The following is a 22,929-nucleotide window of genomic DNA, read 5'->3' as shown; positions in this document are numbered from 1 at the left end:
CTTGCCACTTTCAATAATGCACTGATTTGCAGATAATGGGGAAAATATTTTCTATCTCAAGTTTCAACCTGAGTCTGATCTTTCATACAGGCAGAAAGTGAACTGATTAAATGTAATAGAGATGTAAAGGTTTCAGCTAATCATAGATATTGAAGGAAGAGAAATACTTTTGGTTAACATTCAGCTACATTTTCATATAGTCCTTCTAGTTGTCCACTCTGCTTACATTTTTCCCCCTCAAAGATAGTTTAGATTTTGCTCACAAATTCCGTTATTAATAGACGAAGCTGAAATTCAAAGAGCAGTCACCAGTCACTGTGAACAGTCACAAAAACTACTTTCTTTTTCACATACTCCTTTGATTTGAGTTCATTTAAATCTAACTCGAAGGGCTGGCAAAATAACAGTTGGCTAAAATAATGAATTTCTTTGTGCTTAACTAATAATACATTTTGTTTGAGGTCAAAATTTTCAAAATGATTTAGCATGCATGACATATTGGCAGTCTTTATTTTCAGAGACTTCCTTTTTAATCTAAAATATTGCAGTTTATTTTTGAAACTGAATTGCTAGGGTGGAGAACAAACTGCAGACCACTCAGTGGTATTGCAAATAATTCAAAGGGAAATGCAGTGTTTGAAAGCGGTATCATTTGCTAAAGGGCATTTGCTAGCAGACAGAAGCATGAGACAGAACTATTGTCTCAGCTGAACTCCACAGCACAGTAAAGGCTAGAGCATGTGTGTGCTGGGATTTAGAAATTAAAGACCTTCTACTGAAATATTATAATGAGATTTGAGTGTTTAAGTAAACAAGGAACTGCTGGACTTCCAGTATTCTCAGAAGCCAACATCAAATGGATAAAACAATGCTTTCTTCATGGTCTTTGGGACGCCTAGCAGGATTTCACTGAAGTGTATTTATGCTTTCTGTATAATGGAAGTTTTCACTAACTTTTTGTCTTTCTAGTGTTGGAAACCTGTTTTTGCTCTTTTGTTTATGACCCATCCAGTACCTAAACCAAGATAAATCTGCATCATGGTTTATAAAAGCTTGGAAGGGTTAACTGGAAGTTCTGACTCTACTGGCAGAGAGAGAACCGCAGTCACAGGGGTGCCCCATTTTGGAGTTAGATCTTCAGTTAGAGGGTACACGCTCAAACACACCAGGTTCTTGGAATAAACTTTTTCACTTTGAAAGCTTTTTGCTGAAACAGCAATCTTCTGTCAAGAGCATCGAAGCAGAGGAGTGTTATATAGAGTGGAGAGAAGCAGCAGCTGATCTGGAAAAAGGCCCATTTCAACTTGACGCATTCATCCTAAGAAAATCAAGTAAAACTTTCATCCTACATGCTCTTGATTCATGCATGCTCCATTACTGGAATAATTGAACCTTGAGTAGTTCCACTAATCAAAAGAAACATAAAATCAAAACATAGGAGGAAAACAAAGAAAAGGATGGAAAAATCTGGTGGGCTGAGGCAAAAGGCTATGAAGCAGGAGATCTGAGTTTGCAGCTTGCTTCTGTCTTACATTTATGCCATTTGAACAAGTTGTTTAAGCTTTCTGTACTTCAGTGCCCCAGGTACAACACAGGAATAGCAACCCTTCCTCTGTTTCCCTTTTCCACCCTGTCTATTTAGCCTGTCAGACGTCTGGCACATAGGCTCACCTCTCAGTGTCTATTTACAGCATTCCAGTTTTGATGGGGATGTCTGGCTGACACACATAATTGATGCCAATAACACGAATCAGAAGTGTTTTACATGGACAACATAGATTTTACATAGATTTACAGCAAGTGATATAAATGGCAAACACAGTGTGTTACCCCCTCATTCCCTCTCCACACAACCTTTGAGGCCAGTTTCTGTTCATTTGCTGAACTGTCTTAGCATGCGGTTAAGAGCCTCCTTTTTAAACTCTACTTTAGATTTGATCCCTTTGTGCCTCTGAACATAACTATAGGTTCAGGGTTTCCTGAAGTTTTTATGCATATAGACCTGATGTTTTACAGATATGCCTCCTTACCTAAGCATAGTATTGCAAGCTTTCCTGTAGCCCCATTAAAAGAAATAAAAAAGATAATAGCATATAATTAGGCTAGTGTCATGTATACAGTGGGTTTGGGCTTTGCTATTAACATTAATAGAGAATATTATTTACTTAACAGTGTCTGTGTGCTGTATCTGTACATGGTCTGGACAGAAAGTCTCAGGAGGAAAGGATATTCTGAAGAAAGTTGGTGTGAATGGAGTTCTCTGCAAAATACAGATGTGGTGCTGCTTGTACCTGTTTTATGTGTCAGACACTTTATGAGAGGAAGTTGAAAATGCAGCTGGAGATGAAGAGCAGCGCAGAGAAGAGAGGGGTATGAGTAAAGCTACAAAGGTGGAAAAGCCTGAAGAAGTGTATGAGGAGGAGCTAGTTTGGTAGGCTGTATTGTCTGAGTGGGCAGTGACTGGAGGCGAGAGAATAGGAAGGGGAAACTGGAGGTGAGGATGAGTGGTTTTATTTTTAATTGTAGGGGGAATCCAGGAGGAAGGTGCCAGCAAATGGCACCCAGGCAGCCATTTACTTTCAGCATGTTCTTCTCGCCCTTTTCAAAAAGCTACCCATCTTGACCAAATGTTCAGAATTTCTTTTACAGACTTTGTCACAAAGACACACGCGATCAGTTGTCTATAAATTGAAGCTTGTCTATGATATTTTTCTGTAACTGTGGACTTGGACACTGCAGAGGAAAAAGGCGTATTGCATGCACACACTGTACAGAAGAATCTGATTACCAACAACTAGAGGCTGCCTAACAAAGAGTGTTACATCGTATCCAGAAAGAAAGAATAATTTAAAGCTGAGAGCATAATTTTAATTTTATTATAACATGCCTCTAAAATATGTTGTGACTAATCATATGAAAAGTTAACATTTATTTTTGAATGGGTGGACTTAGGTAGACATAAGAAAGAATACACTCAACTAGCAAATCATTTTTATATTAGCCAAAGCAAAAGCTTCACAGCGAATGTATGTAAATCACTAACTTTCAATGCACCGAAGGGAATGTACTTCATGCTATAACTTAAATACTAATGAAATCAAGTGAAAATGATAGTCATTAGTCAGCTGTGCCTTGATAGGGTTCCCTGTGGACTGATATAAATTCACCATTAGAAATGGATTCTCTCACAGTCCACAGTGAGCATTTAATCCTTCTCTAAAGCAGATTTAAATTTGATGTTTAATATGTGTTTTTTTCATTTCAGGTCTCTTATGTTTCCATATTTGCAGCTTGTGTTTAATCTTTTTTAAGTCACTCAAATTTTTTTATCTGCATTCTCTCGGTTTTATGTGTGTATTATTGGCCTATGTGAATCATACAGCCACAGGTATTAATGATAATCAGTGGAAGTGAACTAATTAGCACACAGCTCAAAATAATGATGTCTCTTACAAGCCAAATGACCCACTTTGGTTTCAGCTCATAAAAGGAATGTGTAACCCGATAGAAATTTTGGGGTAGCATTTTGAATGGTATCCAAGAAAAGGACAGCTATAAACATTTCTCATCTCTTTCCTTAGATGAAAATAATTTTAAATACTTTTCCAGCATCTGATTGTGACAGATTATTTGAAAATAAGTCAGCAGAGGCTCACATGCGCGGGCACACACACACAAACATTCACACATGCAACTTCTGAAACCTTAGCTGAGGTCATGTGAGAGGAGTGAGGAGTAAGATTCTTGCCAGCTGTCCTGCAAGTCAAATCCTGCTGCATGGCATCAGGAGTATATGCTACCCACTCAAGTTTTGTACCAATGCTAGCTCCTCATTCCCTTACACTTTTGTCAGATCTGCATGGGAAATAACGGCGGAACAGCACCAAACCTTGATTTGAACAGAATCTTTACTCAGAGAAAACTCACACTGAAATGAATAGGAACCCATTTCTACATAGGAAAAAAAACATAAAAGAACGGAAAATTCATAGCATTTCTTAGGAATATTGTGCTATCTCCAGGTTTTCTGGGCTTACTACTATATCTACATAATATTTAGTATTAGACAATTGCCAAACTTTGGAAGAAACAAAGCACAGTAGCAGTGTCCTGCATGCACTCTGCCCTTTTATAGTTGGAAGGGAAATCTCTAGGAATAATGAGAATTACTGTGGGCTGTGTGTTATGTAACATTACAAATTATAAATGATAATGCTATGTAAAACCAAACCAGAGAATGAGCTCAAGCATGGACTACTGATTGTCTACATGCTTAATAGTCAGCATGTTACCTGTCTTAAGTTTTGGCTCTTGCCAGCCAGCACTTTCCAATAGAATAATGAGGCATGATTCAGGGCATGGCTATATCATTCCCAAAAGGCAGTATGGACAAGATAGCACAAGATTTGGTTCTCTCCAAACATCCAGAGTAAAGTTCAATCCCTGAAAAGCCCCTCCATACCCTCATTTTAACCTTAGGCATGCAAAACTTGTCCTCCTCCCACACACTCCCCCCAGCCTTCCATTCTACCAAACTGGTCCTTTTCCTTGTTTATTTAGCACAGATGTAGATTAAATGTCTTCTCCTTAGTCAGTCTTTATACAAAACCCCCAAATTCTTAAAAACTTATAAAAATCCCTTTTGGTACTGGATTTGAAGCAAATCGTGATGTTCTTGATGCTGAAGACACCATTGTGGCAGACAAACGTACAATAGTTGTTCTCTGCTTCTTTCATAAGCACACAGACCTGATCGGACACCGCCTGGCAGCCAGGAGTGCTGGAGTGCTGCTCTCCTGCTCTTTTGATGGTGTCCAATCCCTGGTGATGATGCAAGCAAGTTGGTGTGACTTACTTTCCTCCTAGAAAGCAAAATCATACCTCCTCTCTAGTTGATCTGCTTTTTCAGTCCGATTACAAGCCAAGGGTATTATCGGTCTAATCAAGCTCTAGTCAGGAGTTCCCCAATCCTGCTTTAAATTAAACAGTTTATACTGACAATACTGGACAGGAATTAAGGTGATTCCTATTTCCATGTCATAGCAAGATAAACTAGTGGAAAGCACCTTCATACATAACTCATGAAACTGTTACATTTGAACTTTACCAGCATGGGAAAAACAGACAGCTTTTGTGTAAATCTATTGATTTAGACATTTTGGACTGAATTTTGAAAAAGTTTGGCCTTTAACCTAGCAGACATGGTGTGCAAAGGTATAAACTTTTGACCTGTTGCTATTGCTACTAAAAATCTTAGCTCAGAGCACTACACAATTTGCATGCAAAATGCAATCAGAAAGCATTAAAGAGAAAGAGAAAACAACTTAGATCAGCCAGAGTTTTCAGCACTGTCCTGATTTACACGAGATTGGACAAGAAGCTGTGGGCTCGACATGTGACTGCACCTTCCCGTCCTGACGTGCGTTGTTGCGGTTGTGCTGTGCAGTCTGTCATCTCGCTTCCCCAGGGCTCCATCCCCACAGTGCTTGTTTCCCACTCTTATCTTTCACGGTGGTCTGGCCTCTGCCCTGAGGAGCGCTGTTAGGTGGGAAAGCGTGGGGTAAGGGAGAGCAGTGAGTGCTTTCGAGAACATGATGAATGTGCCACTCATGTTCAATTTGCAATTAAAGGATGTTGAGACTAAGTATGCCATTTTATGACATATTTTGTTTTCACAGTTGCTGAGCCGGGGGTGAAGTGAAATTAGTAACCTACCCTCTAAAACCAAAACAAATCAAAAAAAGGAAACCTAAACTTTTTTTTTGTGTAACTGCCCTTCCTAACAAATCTGGAACTGCTGTCTAATAATTTATGCTGGCCTGGCATTAGTTTGTTTTCTGGATGAGTGTGTTGGTCTAATTCCAGAGGCATCTGCCTGCAAAAATACACAGAAAAGGGAAGAGTATATTAAGCTTAGCCACTGCTCAGCAAATACTTGAGGGGGGAATCGTTAGGTCAGATTCTGGTTCAGGGTTGTGAATCTACTGGACTTAAAAAAGTAGTTTGACTGCTAAGGCTCGAAGCCCAGAAATGAAGCATAAGAACTAACGACAACTAAGCACTAAGGAGTGCTAATGACAACTCCTTCCTCAGAAGAGGCTATCAGGTTTTTGGAGAGCCCAATCCTTGCTGTGGGTATGTGAAGAACTTAGTTTAGGGAACCTGAAACTAGCAGATGAGAAAGCTTTTTGTAAAAAATGAGTATGTGGACTATTGATCTTTTAAAACAAAAGAAGGCACTGACAAGGCAGTGACTTTGTTGCTACTGATGACATACACACATTTTGTTTTAAGAGGGTTTCCAGATGGAAGAAATACAGGTTCCTAAACTCACGTCATCCTATAGATAACTACATCTCTCGATACACGATATTTTGGCCAGGGCACTTAAAGTGTGATCAAGGATTATAGAATAATAACTTTGGTGTTATATGTAGATTTATCAATAATATCAATCATAATATATACTGTTTTTTGACAACTAGGACTTCAAGTTTGATGCAATTGCTTTTCTTGGTGTACTTCATAGTTTCTTAAGTGAACTCTGAAGGTCAAGAATTCCAGCAAAATTGAGAAATAAAAGCAAACGGAGTCATAGAAAAGACCAATTTTTCAAGGCAAATTATAAGACCTATAGTACGCGGTCTCTCTTTTTTATATCTAGCTTATCTACAGAAAGTAGCGATGTCTAAGATGTCGGACCTCAGTCTCAGTTACTTTTCACAGCCTCTCCCATTTGCAGTAGTGCCCAGCATGATTCCTTCATGGAGAGTTGGTTTTTCCACCCTCGCATACCTCAGACAAACTGGGGTAGCAGCAGCAGTGGGTAACATGAAGCTACAGGAACCACATGGGCACCTGAACAGAAGTGCTGAAGCTAAGGCTTGCTGGGGAGATGTTTATGGCCTCTAGAAGATCTCTTCCAATAAATTTGAGTTGACAAGGTACAAGGGCTATGTCTTTGGCCTTTTTCACAGACAGAACAGGTTCTCCTCGTGCCTGTGCTCAATAAAAAGGTGGAAAAAATCTGATGGCTAAAATTCTCAGGAATCATCTGCAAAGTGCTCTCTCTTCTTGCTCTCCTTCCTCCCCTCAGGCCCTGCACACAGTCTGAAATCAGAATTTACTGCCATTTTGTTGATGATTCAAGAGGCAGTGACCTTCTTTCCCAGAAAAATAATGAGTCATCAGCACAAAGCACAGTAAAACGTGGTCTTTGAGTGGCCCTTTTTCCATGTCTGGCTATTTATCTAAGGACTGCAAAATACATCATGAGCATTAATGCCCATAAATTAACTGGCAGAAGGTGTGTTGATACTTCTAATCCAGAACAGATTCCTGATGCTTTCAGTGGGATCAACTCTATTTTAGCCCTAGCACCTTTTGGTGTGTTTATTTAGCTGATGAAGACACACTAACTTAGCAATATTTAGCAACGTGCTCAAGGTCCTGCATGAGCACTGTGGCAAATCCAGTAATGAACGCAGAGATTTTAACTCCCACACTTGTGCTTCAAATACGTTTTCTTGGTATGCTCCATGGATGTTACTCAGACGACTCATAGGAAGCAGATGTTTTTGTTGGAACTGCCACTTTTCTGGCAATAACATCATTTCAAAGCGATAGTTATTTCAATAGCACAAATGAGTGGGAGCCGCATGACCTCCCTGTGCTTTTGTTATATTTGTTTGAGAGTTTCTTTTCTGAATTTTAGCTTGAAATTGTATTTTAAAGGCAGCTTCTGGCACCATTCATAGTAGCACAGCAGCTATTAATTCCGACTGCCCTACTTCTCTTTTTCTTTTCCCTTTAACAAGTTTTTCACTAGCTTTCATCAGTGCAGATGAGGCCTGTGAATCTGGCAAATATAAAATAGATCTGTGAGGCTCTCTCATTAGACATATTTTACTTAAATGGGGGTGCAGCTTGCTGTGGTGCCAAGCCAGGCAATGCATACAAGTGAACAGCACAGCCAGCAATGATGAAAGATGGGAGCTGGGGTTTGCTCACTGCTCTGCCTTGTCCTCACACTGCCACATGCTTCGGTGATTAACCTGCATTAACACAAGGCTAGACACACGGAGAAGGCTGTATGGTAGGTAGGATTCAAACATGTAAATCCTAAAGCTTTAACTTGAACTATGCATAGCTAACCTTAAACCATGAAACATTTACTTAGGTTTACAGCTCAGGATCACAATGTTTGCTATGCTTTGAGGGTCAAAAGTTTTCTCTTTCCTTGCACAGCAATGTAGTTTGATACATAACGAAATGGTGTGTGCTGTTGGTCATGTGTGTCTGTACACAAGTCTTTATACATACATCTGTATGCATATTCTGTAGTACGTGTGTGTGTGTGTCTGCATATGGACAATATATGTACTTACACTCAAAGTATGTGTATATGCAATCTGTGCAAAGTTTATTCAGATTTCTCTGAAGCTCTGTGAAATACATCTTTTTTCTTAACTAAGCTGAAGGAGAAAAAAGAGAAGACCAGTATGATACCTTTTTCATCCAGCATCTTTGCAATGAAATAACGCAATGTGAATGCTGCTACTGGTTGACAAAAAATACCTACACATCTGGTTTGTACCATCTGACATCCAAAAGACATCCACTCTCCCTTTAGCCCTCTTCATCTGCTTGCTTCCCTGTTATTCCTGTATGTGCAAATTGTTTGGCACACTAGAAAAGGGAACTGGATAATGACCTTGCTAGTGCTAATGAAATATAAATGTTTCCTAGAAAAAATAATAGATGTATAAGATATTTTATAGATATTGGAAGCAGAAATGTGTCCCTTATTACACATTTTGTCCCTTTTGCAGCCCTCTAAGATGTCTGTAGTTTTCTTTCCTATTTTATTTTTGAAAGTTCATAACTCTAGACCTTGTTTGCATCACAAAGACTACAATAGTATTAGGGAAAGATATAGCATACCTCTATTCCTAGATCAAGTAAACTTAAAATGTGATTAATTACATCTCCTTTTACATTAGATCTGCTTAAAAATTCTATTCAAACCATGATGTCATCATTAAGGCTCTTTCAGCTTGGCAGAACTGACAATAGTTAGTTCCAGTATGTAATTAGGACATATAAAAATCTTCACTATAAACAGAATTTTAATACCTACGACATCATCAGAGGAGAGATTTTATTTCATGGATTGCTTTTATCCTATTTTGAGCATCTAGCATGAGCCGGTGTCTTTGTTAATGTGCAATGAAACAATGACAAGATCAAGTCTACTGGCATCCAAATTGTCTCATGTCAGGAGTGGTTGTGGGCTTTTCTCCCCAGCAGCCTCACATGGTTCTTCAGTGCTAAGGCAATGCTGCAGCAGTTCTGATATGATATGCAAGATTTAACAGTTTAGACAATATTCCACTCTTATTTAGCCAATCTCCATGATTTATTTTCCATTACTGATTTACTTCTTTTCACTAGATGTGAAGATAATAATAAAGCTAACTTTTGTTTTGAATAGATAGGTATTAGAAGGGTATTCTTTATCTTTCTGTCCATATGAATTTAGCTAACATTAATTTTCATTTGCAATCCTGATTGCAAAAGGCACGCGCAGAAATCTCATCCTTATATTGCTCAGTGTTCTTACTGGAGTACAGAGGTGTCAAATACTATCAGGTACTAAATTAGCAAGTACATTTTCACTGAAATTGATTTCTTGAGTCTTTGGAATCCTTGAAATCACTCAAAGTCCTTGTTGCTTTTCAGGTACCCTATTAATCTTTATAGGGTTTTATTGACATTGTTGGCTGCAGCTTTCCTGCTCTGCTCTCTAGGCAGATGTGAACAGACCACAAAGGGGCAGGGATCCACCTCTAATTCAGAAGAATCCACATCAGTCTCTAAACTGAACAGAAAAATCATGTTAAAAGCAGTCATAATCACAAAGTGTAAATGAGACGTAGGGTGCTGAATTATTCCCGGATAAAGATAGGGTCTGTGTCGATCTCACTGCTGATTTACCTTTGCTTGTCTCTAAGTGTGGTTTAAACGCTAATAAAGAAGTGGTTCAGAGCTAGGTGAGTGATTCTTATCAAAACTCAACATCTACCAAAAATTAATAGTAAAAGTGGAAAAAAAAATAAAGAAAAGAAAAAAAGGAAGAAAAGGGAAGGAAAAAAAGCTTGGAACAAGGAGTAGCGAGTCTGGTAGAGGGAGGGAAGGAGGTGGACTGCAATTGTAAGACCCCATTTGCCGGGAAACAAAGAGCAATCAATGTAATAGCCGTACAAAGCAGTCAAAAAAGGACAAAGGCTGCAGTCTGACATCTTTTATTCCTGAGCCCAGGTGGAGCTATAATTGGCAGTCCCAGCTTGGAGATGAATACAGTGTAAAAGAGCCCTCCCCTTGGAAAAGCAGACAAAGAAGTGTCTTGGGTTTTTAGAAGAACAGTCAAAGAATATCTCTAGTTTTTTAAGGGGGGGGAAAAAAGACCAAAAAAAAAAAGTCAAAGTGGTCATGGGGGGATAAAATCTTGGCATGTTATGAAACTTGTGGCTGGAATCTGTGAATTCCACGGCTGCTTGAGCTCCCTTTACCTTCCTGCTCGCATCCCTTATGGAGCAGCAAGAACAGTCAGCTAAAGAGTGCCTGACATCCTTGCAAAGTGTTGCTGGCCATATCTGCTAATTCTGGTGCCAAACACTGACCCCTCCGTTCACAGTTAACAGGAATGACAGAAAATCTGGGCAGGATTTGTCGTGATCACTGACATTTAGATTTAACTAAGGCAGAATGGCTGCTCTCTTGCTACAGAAGAAAGAAAAGGCATTTTGCCACTGAATATCCTCAGCCACTGCTCAGAGTTCCAGCTATAAGGCCCCTTCCACAAAGAAGTACACACAGCCTTTGTGCTGAAATGTAAAAATATTAAATATAGGCAGACAGGTAAAAACGATTTATGTCCTTTTCAAAGTAATTTACTATCAATACTTTGCGTCTCTATGTTTTCCTGGCTTCAACTTTGTAAATTTTTTTTTTACTAAGTTCATGAAGTACCTCTGAGGTACAGACCCCAAAGTACATAGATTTGGTGATAAAGAGTGCTTTATTCCTTTTCTGAAAAACAGCAACAGACCTCAAGAAAAATATCTGAAAATGTATAAAAAACAACAGCTAAGGAAGAAGAGCAGCATTTACAGCCTCTCCTAATAAACTAGTTTCTTAGGGAATAACTGCATTAAAATTAATCAGACATCTGCACTTCAAATTAACTAGCAAAAAATGCTTATTTTCTTTTCAGACGCTATATTCAAGTATGCTTAACTATCATTTACTCAGTGGGGGACATGGATAAAAAAGGCACATAATATGAATGTATTGGTTTACTCCTTTCTTCTGGTCAAGAATAGATCAGGAATAAAGACTTAGTTCTCTGAGATTGTTAGTTTGTGGTCATTGACCTTCTGTTTCAAGTTTTAATTTGAATTTTGGGTGGAATTTTTTTTAACCTCTAGAAAATTCAACTATTAGTTGTTGACCTTCCAACAGAAAGCCTGTATATTTATGACCTTAGAAAACCTTTTTAAAGTGTTTCTTTATGTGTGTGTGTGTATATGTATGTGTCTGTCTATGTCTCTGTGTGTATATGTACATGTACAGATGCACGGCACACCTTAAAACATAGTATAGTGATCATATCGGGTCTACTCCAGTATTCTCTTGCCAGTAGTGGCCATCAGCAGATGCTTAGAGTAAGAGCAGTATGACTGTGATGCTTGCATCTAATATTTTCCTAACATAAAGTATTTTCAGCTGAGAGAATTTACTGAGCTGGATGTGATTCCTGTGTGCGTAATACTGCTTGCTGTGTTTATCATTCAAGCATTTGTCCAGCATATTGCTGAACCCATGTAAACTGTTAAAAATTACAAAGCTCCTTCCAAAGGAGCTAGCAGACTTTTGGAATTTAATTAATTGGTTAAATCCTGCTGGGATTTACGTTGCAAGGTCATGCAGAGTTGTTCTTAGGAAGATAGTCACTGGTTTCCATATAGCTAGAAAACAGACCTTCCATCAAGTCCTAGTGTCACAGCCAGCTGGCAGGGGAAAAACTGTGACCACACAGTTATATTAAACACCCGTGGACCTTTCTCTTCCACTGACACCAACAGGCATTGGACACCCAGCATCCATATAGCAATGTATTTCTTCCTTCAGCACAGGGTCACGTCATCTGTACTGCCTACTGGGAAGAGTCCTTGTCACAGCTAATTCTCAAAATACACTTGAAAATTGTTAGAAACTGTTAATGTAGAATCATGCAAGTTGACTTGGTCAAAAATATGCCAGAAGTGTTTCTAGAAGCTCAATATTATAGAGGAATGAGTTCCAGTACTCAGAACCATGTCCAGGCACCCTTTAATTTATTTCCATGATTGCAGCCTTTGAAAAGCAGTAACTGCTGGGAACAGAGTTCCTTGCTTTGTTTCCTGACCTGCCATCCCAATCCTAATTGTTGTTCCCGATCACCACATGCAACTGCACTCCCCTCCTGCCTACCCTGCCATGAATCCCGTCTGCTTCTGCATCTTCAGCCTAAGCTCTGCCTCTCCCCTTTGGCCTATTTGTTGTGGAGTTCATACTTAAGGCTCCACGCAGCCTTTTAGCCACAATATTTGGTGATCCATACAAGCAAAATGAAATCCCAGTCAGTTATTTTCAGTCCAGATTGCATGATGCGATCAGTGACGATCTTTTCCAGGCCCTCATCTTCAAATGTATCTTGTGATGTGTAGTCTTTCTTCAGTACAAGGAGAAGAGAAGAGTCTTTAGAGGAAGTCACTATGAAGAGATGTGGACATAGATTTCATGTGTATTTCCTCGTGGTGAGGAAATCATGCAGATATGTCCTGTACCTCAAAAAGCTATGTCCAATCAGTATATAAAGTGCTTCAGAGACTATTATTTGCTCCTGAGGGCAAAAGGTATGGCCTGGCTTTGTGTCCATACAGCTCATGTCTGCTCTACTCAGAAGGCAGCATGACAGCTTTCAGGCTGCCTAGTGGGAATAACTCCTGACAGGTGCTATCCCCCAAACCACATCCAGGCATTGTCTGGCGTGTGCCAAAACTATGCTAAGGAGTGTGATAATGATAAAAGAATGCAACAATCCTGGTACGGTACTGTACTGTACTTCTGACTGTACCCTGGCCTTATTTTATGTAGCAGAATATGTACAGGCTAAGTCATTCCTCAGTTACCCTCCATACATGTGGGCTCTTCACAGAGTTCAGTCTACAAAAGTAAGAACACCTGGAAACATCTGTTTTCTCTGCCTGTGCCTCTCTCAAGTGCAGCAGTAGATGAGGTGTCAGCATGCCTTCATTCTGCTCCCATTTCTGTTTTGGATTGATTCATATACATTTCTCCATGTGTAAAAAATAGGATGTTAGATATGAGTATCTAATCAAATACATAAAGTAGGTATCAATCTTCTAAATGACATCGCTTGCAAAAACAAGAACGGGGAGAGAACGGTAACAGTTGCTACACGTGGAGAAGTTTGTGGGTAGCCTAAGCATTGCATGTGCATAGACCATAGCCCTTGTTTTCACCTCAGATATGCACAGCCTGATTTGAAGAGTCAGCTCAATGAATTCAATGAGACAAATCTGTTTTAAATTCCAGGGCATTTTACAATAGGGTAGTTGATTTTTTCACTGACTCACTTTGCTACTGGGCCTTCTATGATTGCTAGGCCTGAATGTTAGCCTGCACTTGTTTGCTTAATGTCATCCATCAATTATAAAATGGCATCTCTCATTGGAAACAATGTAACCGGGTCGATGAAACGTACACCATAAACAACAATTATGATGAAAATTAAGGAGAGTTTTCTAGCGAGTACATACACGGACAGTGATTCAAGACTGTTACTCTGTCACTCATTTTCAATTCTACCTGGTGCTCTCTAGGCTACTGTTTGCAACCCATTTATCCAGACTTTTCTCCAGCCTCTTTTCCATCCTTACAAGTATAAAATAGGATAATGATGTTGAAGTATATTAATATGTATTAGCTGTATACATGCAATGAACTGAGATGTGCAGGAAAAACACCTACATGCGCTCATGATTAGATGCATTCCGATATACACGCAAAGCCTTGTGATTGCTGATAGTCTTTCTCACTAACTTTTAACATTTTATATAATGCATATACATATGGTTTCTAAGTGTATCTAAAATTATTATCTTATTTTTATTCATGGAATTTATCTGCATGCAAGCATAAAGTATTAAGTTTCGTACCAAAAGAGCTTAAAAATCAATCGTTGAAGTGGAATGCTAAAGACAGGACAAATATAAAGCCTAGGTAGGAAGCTAGGACATTTGTTCTCTGGTAAATTTTATGCATTTTATTTTTCACTCATCCAGCCCTGTGCTATTTATCACTTGTGTTTACCTGCTGTACTTGCCACACAGACTGCAACTGCCTGAGGCAGGGACTGTTTTCTTTGTTATATGTCTGTATACTACATAGTACAATCGATCCTCGGTTAGGTGCCTAGGCAGTAGCGTAGTGTAAATAAATAATAATAACTTTCCAGTGCATGGCCTTTTGTGACTGAATTAAAGGCAGAATGGGATGGTGAAATAGCTGTATTGTAAATTGAAGTCAATAAGGACAGCAGACTAGCCTTGTTGTCCCCGAATACATCATAAAAGTAACATGCAAGAGGTTAACAATGAAACTTTATTTTGGTTCAGAAGAGCCAATAACTGGCAATGACCTATATTCACTTTATTCTTCATATAGTTGGGATGACCTTCCATACTTGTCAACCAGGTCTCAGCTGGATTTGCTGCCAATGCCTTAGAGAATGACAGGGCTGAGCGGTCTTCATAATCTATTAATCCTGGTGCAATCTATCAGTGTAAAAAAGGGGTGTTAATTAATAGAAGCAGTGCAAACAGTGTATGAAGTAGACACTTGTCTACTTGGAAAATATTTGGAATAACATACTCATGGGAAGATATATTCATCATAGTAGAGTACAGTAGTAAGGCATTTGTGGTCTTGTCCTATCAGTATTCATTTTAAAAAAAATCATATTCTCTCAAGTTTATGTTAAAAGAATATGGAACTACTAAGTAGTTGGCAGCTGAAAGGAAGGTCAGTGGGAAGCAGCCTAAGTGTGTGGCGGGGCCCTGCACTCTTCCTTGATGGCCAGCTTATCCAGCATAAAGTAGCTGAAAGGAGGAAGAATTAAGTCTGTGAAAATCTGAGTTCAGTCATCATAGAGCTTCTGCAGCCACTGTTAGCAAGTGTGCAATGGCTGGACTTGACTGCCATAGGGAGGGATGTAGCTTCTCAGGTACTCAGGAGTCAGCAGAAATGGGAGATTTAAAGGACCGTATTGGTCCTTGAACAACTCCTGAAAGTGGATTTTAGGGCCTAATGAGGTCCCTGTGGTCTGTGTGTTGAAGCTGACTGGCCACGATAGTCCCCTCTAGACAAAGCTTCTGTCTCAGAGATCAGCTTATGGACGTTCATTTTACTGATCTGTTCTGTAGCTCACAGTGGCACCGGTAACTAGGATGAGCTTCCCACCTAAACGAAATTGCTGAAACAGTTCTGTTGATCATAAAATTAAGAAAGGAAAACACTGCAAGGCAGGAAAACCTCTTAGGAATAGAGGGTAATCAAGAATATCATTATATATTAAAATAAATTATGCTGCAAACCTTACTTCTCAAATTCATAGCTGCCAAGGTCTTTACAAAATGTCTCTAGTAAACTAGCTTTATTTCTGTTTTACCTTGATCTTGACTCATCCAATCTGTTCTTATCCAAGTCTCCATTTCAGGAAAATATTAAGACAAATATCTCCTGGAAAAGGAATTCAGAACTGCCCTCATGACAGTGGTGATATCACCACCTTCATGATGACTGGGCTAAGCTTATCCATCGCTCTTGACTGTGTGTTGAAAATGAGGGGTACCACAGAGCCTTATGAGCAATTGCCTGATCTCATTCTTGGGAAATTCCTGGAAGCAAGAAGCTGGGCCAGCCTCTGAGTAATCCCATCCAAGCCTGACACTGTCTGGCAGTGTAAGACTTGCCTGGTTTGGAGTTTCATGATGACCTGTGATCACTTTCACTGAGAGACTTATTAACATTTTCCACCTGATCAAATATTTACTTGGTAGAGTTTTGATATGACAGAGGTGGATTTGGGTCATTCTGACTGGTCTGTATTTTTTAACTCTGGAAAGTTCACATTATAAATCAAAATTGTGAAAAAAGCAAACAAAGTCTGAAAAAGTCTTGAGATGTAGTGCACATCTTAATGCCTTCCTATAGTACAAATGTTTACATACTGCTAGCAAGGATTGAGCAATTTTCCCTGTTTTCACATTCTTAAACTTGCATTAAATTTGCCGGCAGAAATTTAGCAAGTCTTCCACAGCCACCTAGGACCACCTTAAATAACACGTATGACTTGCCTGTTCTACCCTATGACAGCTTTGAATTTGCTCAGCAGAGACTTAGCGGTGTATGTGGTATATCACATGTGGCTGGCAGGGTGGAGAAACTAAAAGCAAGACAGCAGGGGAAGTGGGAAGGCTTGCAAATAAGCATTCTAGGATAAATTGTTTTTTCTGGATTACGTTGTTGCTTCTGTGGTTTGAAGTTTTGCACTCCTCACAAAGTAGTTTATGAGTTCGTAAGGTTCACAAAGGCAGTTGGTGCTCAGAAGTACTGTTTTTTCCTGTAATGTAAGCTTACTTACCACTTGGAAAGATGTTTGAGCTAACGTAAAATATTCCTAGGTAAAGAGAATCCTATGCTGTTAAAGCACAGTATATTCAATTGACGTGTGTGTATATGTATGTGTGTAAGTATATGTGTGTGTGTGTGTGTATATATTATACATTTAAATTGTATTTTCCTCTCTCCTTCTTTCAACTTCTTTATTCACAGTATCTCAGTCTTGGCTCAGTTACTGATCTATTTTTACATCTTAGGTAACATTTTCAAAAGTGCCATTGTATGTAAGAAAGTAAATGGCATTCAGGCTCTGAAGGCAATATAGGTGCTTTTGAAAATGGGGTCAAAGTTTCCTTGTCATTTGGATGCATAAAAATTTTTTCTTTCTATGCTTATAACAATTTATTATTAGTATCACAGTAACATAGAGGAGGCCCAGTCATGGGAACAGAACTCCATTGTGCTAGGTTTTGAATAAACATATTCTAAATAGACAGCCTCTGACTCACAGGATTTAGGAATTATTTTTTTTCCTCTGTCTGTCACTCTGTTTTCTTTTTATTAGTTGCTTTTAAGCAGAATGCAAGTAATGTTAAAATTTAAATCTACAATGTTTGAGTGGTTTGGAAGGAAGCAAAACTAAATTCACTCATCCATGATCTTTAGTAAGGGAAAAGACCAGTTGCAAAGCTGAACTCTAAGAAAAGCAAAATGACAAAAATCTGAATAAGCAAACGCTTGATTGAACAAGAAAAAACCTCTTCTGTTCACAGAAAAAAATATGTTAGCATTAAGAAAAGCACATTTGTAAAAAAAATCAATAATTAATCTAATGATTTTGCCAAAATAAATTTATAACTATTGGATATGTCAAGACCATAGTATTTGATGTAGTTTTTACTAGTTTTGCTGTGCCTTGACTGTGATCATAGGTGAAATGAAAGTGATTTGTAAATCTGTAGGAAAGTATGGCTGAGCCCCTTTGATTCCAAATCAGTACAGCTATATCTCCCTTGTTCTCTTGGTTTGCTTTCAGTGAGGGAAAATATTTCAGGGAAATATCTTGACTTTTTGCTGTGGGAACAGAAAGGGAGAGAGTATTATCACTCCAGTATTCAATGGTCAATTCATATCTCCTAATCAAGTTCTATAGGTATTTCCAAATCACATAGTTCATTTAATCTTCTAGATGCTGTTCAGTGATCACAGAGTTACTAACTTGTTAAGAAATAAAAAAACCCCAAACAACCCCAAAACCAGAAGGTATTTTAAGAACCTGTTCTATGTCACTCATAGTATAAAACTGCAAACAGCACACGATCACGTTTTGTTCTCTTGATTGCTTGAATCATCTCTTATTTTGGATGGTACAGGCAAGAGTTGAGTTCTCCAGCAATTCTGTTTTCATTACTTTGTACTGCTGTTAATGACCCATACAGGCATTTATCAGATGTTAAAAATTCCACTTTATTGGATAATATAATTTATTAGATTTTCAGGTATTGTACATTAACAGAGACACCTATTGATTTACAGGAACGGGACTGTGTTAATTTATAAGTATCAAATCCATTGGCTTCACTTAGCCTCCGGAAGCACTTAAAGGACTCTGGCTGTTTGAATAACTGTGGTCAATATGCTTTGCTTATGTAGATAGGTACATTTGTCAGCAGGGTCTAAGGACTTTTCCTTCTTTTCCTCTTTGCATGGCCTGCCTAAAAGCCAGCAAAATTCTAGTCCATTGTGGCAAAATGTTTCTTGGAAACTGCAAGAAATGAATGGTATTTCCTTCCTTACTCTGCTCTTCGATTAGTGCAAAAATGTCACTGATGTCAGAAAGTCTGAGCTAAATCCTGAGGAGATGGATATGCATCTAAGCTCAGATACTTCTTCCAAACCAACTGGTACGTGTGTGCTGTGGTGTGCTCAGGTTCTCATCCTCTGCCATCAGGAGAGCACCAGGACTCCTCTGTTCTCCATATTTCTGGAATTCTTCATCACAGAAACCACCGTGTGCGGAGGCTGGTGTTTCCCCTGATTGTCTCACAAAGTGAGGTTGGAAAATGTCTGGGACATTATATCTGAACACAAAAGCGCCTGAGTCCCCCCTGGAGATCAAAACACTAGATACATTCCTCCATATCCTTAAAACCATAGAGTATTGAGAGGATTGTGCAGAACCTAATTTAATTGTGTTAAACATATGAGATCTCAATTCATTCTTTAGCTTTAATGTCTGTGGGCAAATAATAAGTGAAATTTTTCTGTTGCATTTGCAATTTTCCCAAATTTTTTACAGAAATCAAACAACTGTGACTGAACCAACTGTTTGGGAAAGGAGAAGATTAATCTATCCTAACTAGGGTTTTTTTTGAGGGGGAAGGGGGGAAGAGGGGTTGTTGTTGTTGTTGTTGTTTTTTAACCTGGAGCTGCCTATGAACTCACTAGATATTGAGCAGATAGTTCAGGTCTCACCTAAGAAGAGTAGTGAAATATAAGGTTTCAAAAGCATTTTGGCAGATTTGTAAACATGAACAAGAGAATGGAAATATAGTCATAAATGGAGTCTATTTCCTTCTTCTTTCCTTTCTTTCCCCCTTTCTTTCATCTCCCATCTTCTTTTTCTCTCCCTAAATATTGATTATTGAAATAATCTGTACACTTGCACCATATTTAGATTTTCAGCTGCTAAGTGCTGAAATTTAACCATTTACTAAGTAGTTTTCAAGTGGCCCCCATCTTCTCAAGCTCTGGGGGTCTTTTGTTATGTGACTGAGACAGAAACGCTGCACAGAATGACCCATGCCCAGAGAAACCTCCTAATCAATAGAAAACATTAGTATCAATGATTAATAGTGTCCTGAAAATCAATGCACAATAGGGATTTGAAATGTTAGTGATTTCACCAGTGTTTAGGGTAATTTACCAATGTCAGCTTCACCTTAGCATTAAAGTAATTTCATTTGGCAGGAATCACTTAAGTGTTCTAAGTTTTTAAAATTATAAGAGTCTTTTTGCTGAAAAGGCATTGTATCTGCAATCAAATGTTCCACCGACCTGGCCATATTACACACACTCATACACAAAGGTCAAGATTATTGCATTTAAGCTCTGTTCCTTGTAGAAGATATAGGTGGAGCATTAGGGAACCATCTATAGCTACTTAATCTATAGCCCTGGTCTTGGCAATACTTACAGCAATTACTGTGCTCACTAAAATATGTCTACTTATATCAGTGCAATGACGGAGCTCTGGTTCCTCATGCCCAATTACACTGCAGCAAGATCCCCTTCCTGCAACAACAGGCAGGCTATAAAGAACTGGAAAAAAGCAGCTGGTACGGGCCCTTGACTCAGCCCAGCTGGGTGATTTGCTGGTTCATCAGTGGTATTGCACTGGAATTTTCCAAAAGCCTACTTTTTTCTTTTACCTCAGCAGGTTGATGCTTTAAACTAGGAAGTTTTGAAAAAGACATTTCATATGTGAAAGTCTTACATTTACTTTTATGTGCTGTTCTGACATTTTAAATGGAATTTGTGAAGTTGCTTCCTTTGCTTCTTTTCTTCAATTTTCTGTTCATTCAGACTAAAAGTTGTTAACTGCAGCAAAACCAAAACAAAACAAAACCTTTTCGGGGAGATGGAGAGATGTTGGCTTGCAAATGAAGTAAGAAAAAGAAATTGAGATTTTCCTGTGTTCTTTAAAGTATTCCTTTGTCAGAAAATCCATTTCTCCCCCTGATCCATTTCTCTTTGTAGAAGAATTCTTTGCCTGACCTTTGCAGCCAGTTTCTGACCTCTTTGCCTTATTTTAATATGTGTGTGTACATGTATATTCAATGCTCAAAGCTAGCATACTGGTACTTTTTTCCTCATCTTTGTGCTAGATGAATAGATTGCATGCTGAGGATTTTCTTTTCCCTACCGTGACCACTGTCAATATGCATACACATACACAGAATTCCATCTAAGTAAGTCCCTTGTTTCTAAAAACATTTAAACAAGAAATAAAACCATAAAAGTACTTATAGATTGGTAAATTAACATAAGTATCTGGGAGATCCAGCTGGTTTATTTGTAATCTTTCATCCCCTTCTATTAACTCAGGTACGTTTTATTGGTCAAACTTAGTTAGCTGAGAACTTCTCCAAAATACAGATATGCAAGTTGTGTTCTGCCTTGTTTTTTCTATGATTTTCGTATTCTTGCCACAAGCATCTGCTACTAGCACCAGTCGTAAGTATGAATGAATAACGAAAAGCTGACAGGTTTTGTAAGAACTTTTCTTCTATTTTAGTAAAGAAGGTGAATGCTACATCTTGATTTTTCCTTAGTTAACCCTATTACTTCCTAAAATAATTCCTCATGACTGGTCAGAATTAAATCTAACAGGAGCAGCAAATGCCAGTTAGGTCTCACTTAATCTCATCCTAATCTGATGGTAGACGTGGTAGCTTGTTTCGGCATGACCTTTATGTGTTTCTTTGTTCTTAAATGACTAATTGTGTTTACTTAATAAAACAACATTATAGAAAATCAGGAACACAAAAGTTAACCTTCTTGTTTTAAAGCTTTGTTATTACAGAAGTGGAGAGTTTCCACAGACAAACAACAAAGAAGATCTGAAATATGGTGGTCATGTTTTTGCAAAACATGATTTATTCTGCATAGAAAAGAGTTAGAGGGATATCAATGGTAAAACTGGCACTGAGAGCTGAGGCAGTTCAACACTGAGTTTCTTTGAAGATACCATTCTAGTTTCTAGGTGTCCTTCCAGAGACCTTTTTTATGAAAGAGAAAAGAGAGAGAGATTAAAAACAGATACCACAGGGAAAGATCTATGTTACTGATGAAAGGCTCTAAAGTTTTTTACTTTCATTCCTATGTTGTATTAATACAGTTTTCAAATCTGAATAAGTTAACTAGTCATGGGTTTAGATAGGATTATGCAAACATGACCCCACATATCAGAAAAACAAAAGCAAGGCAGGAAACTGCAAGATGTCAAACAAATTAGTGGAAGAGTTAGAAAAAGAAGATAGACCTACCCAGACTCTAGCGTATGAGCATCATTCCCTAAATCTTAAATAATTGCCTTTTTTTTTTTCAGAAAACTATTCTTAGAATTTCAAATACTGATATTCTAGAACTATTACAAGCAATTTTTTTAATCTGAAAATGTTATCTGAATTTCTTTTGTCTGAATTTCCACCTACAGGTTTGGTCATTTTAACATTATTATTCTTTCAATATTGATCTTGATTTTCTTGAAGTAGTTTGAAATTGCAATTGTTGTTATCCTTTAATTTTTTTGTTTCAAAATTTATTAATGGTTAAGAAGAATAGTAGTATAGCAAATGATAAAAAAAGGATCTTTAGTTACAATTTCCACTACCTTCCGTTGCAATTTGTTCTTGAGAAATTAACAGCTAAAAGCAGTAGGAACTATTAAAATGCATCTGAATATGTGACGACTGGTTCATTGTAAGGGCTCTCCATAAACAAGGAAGGCAATAAGTATTTTTGAGTGGCTTTATAGACATAAATGTGGCTTGTATGAGCTATGGTTAATACGAACCAAATCAGACTACTACCTTTTTACTAATTTCAGGGTTTGGTCCCCGTAAGGATGATCTGAAGACTGAAGCCAAAAACATGCACATACAAAAAAAATCTTGTTTTATTATCCGAAATGCATATGATTTTTTTCACAAAGCCTATTACTGCTCACTGATCAGACTAGATCTAATTAGTCATCACTTCTTGCTTCTAAAATTTACATGCACAATAGCTTATTTCCAGAAATGTGAAAGACTCTTAAATCAAGAAAAAAAAAAAAAAATCTAGTTGTTGGCTACTGGGGGTATCTGAAGGAAAAGTGTATCAAATTAAGTCCTCAATGAAACCAGATTTTGCATTCCTTTCCCAAAGAATTTTTAGGACAAAACTGTCCAAAAGAAATCAAACAAGTAAACTAGCTGCTGCCATTTGATCCTTGGTGTCAAACCTGTCACCTAATTAATCACCATTCTGCTTCAGGGCCCCTTCATGCTCTGACAATGTCCCAGTTTTCTTTGCCCCCATCTTGATCCTCCTACTTCCAACAGTTCAGTGTTAACAGGGTGAGATGTGGAAAATAAACAATTTGGGAAGCGATGAGTAGTGTGCTTCCCTAAAACT

Source organism: Gymnogyps californianus, chromosome 2, assembly GCF_018139145.2.
Source record: "Gymnogyps californianus isolate 813 chromosome 2, ASM1813914v2, whole genome shotgun sequence".
In the NCBI taxonomy this organism is placed as follows: Eukaryota; Metazoa; Chordata; class Aves; order Accipitriformes; family Cathartidae; genus Gymnogyps; species Gymnogyps californianus.
Note: the sequence above shows the minus strand (reverse complement) of the source record.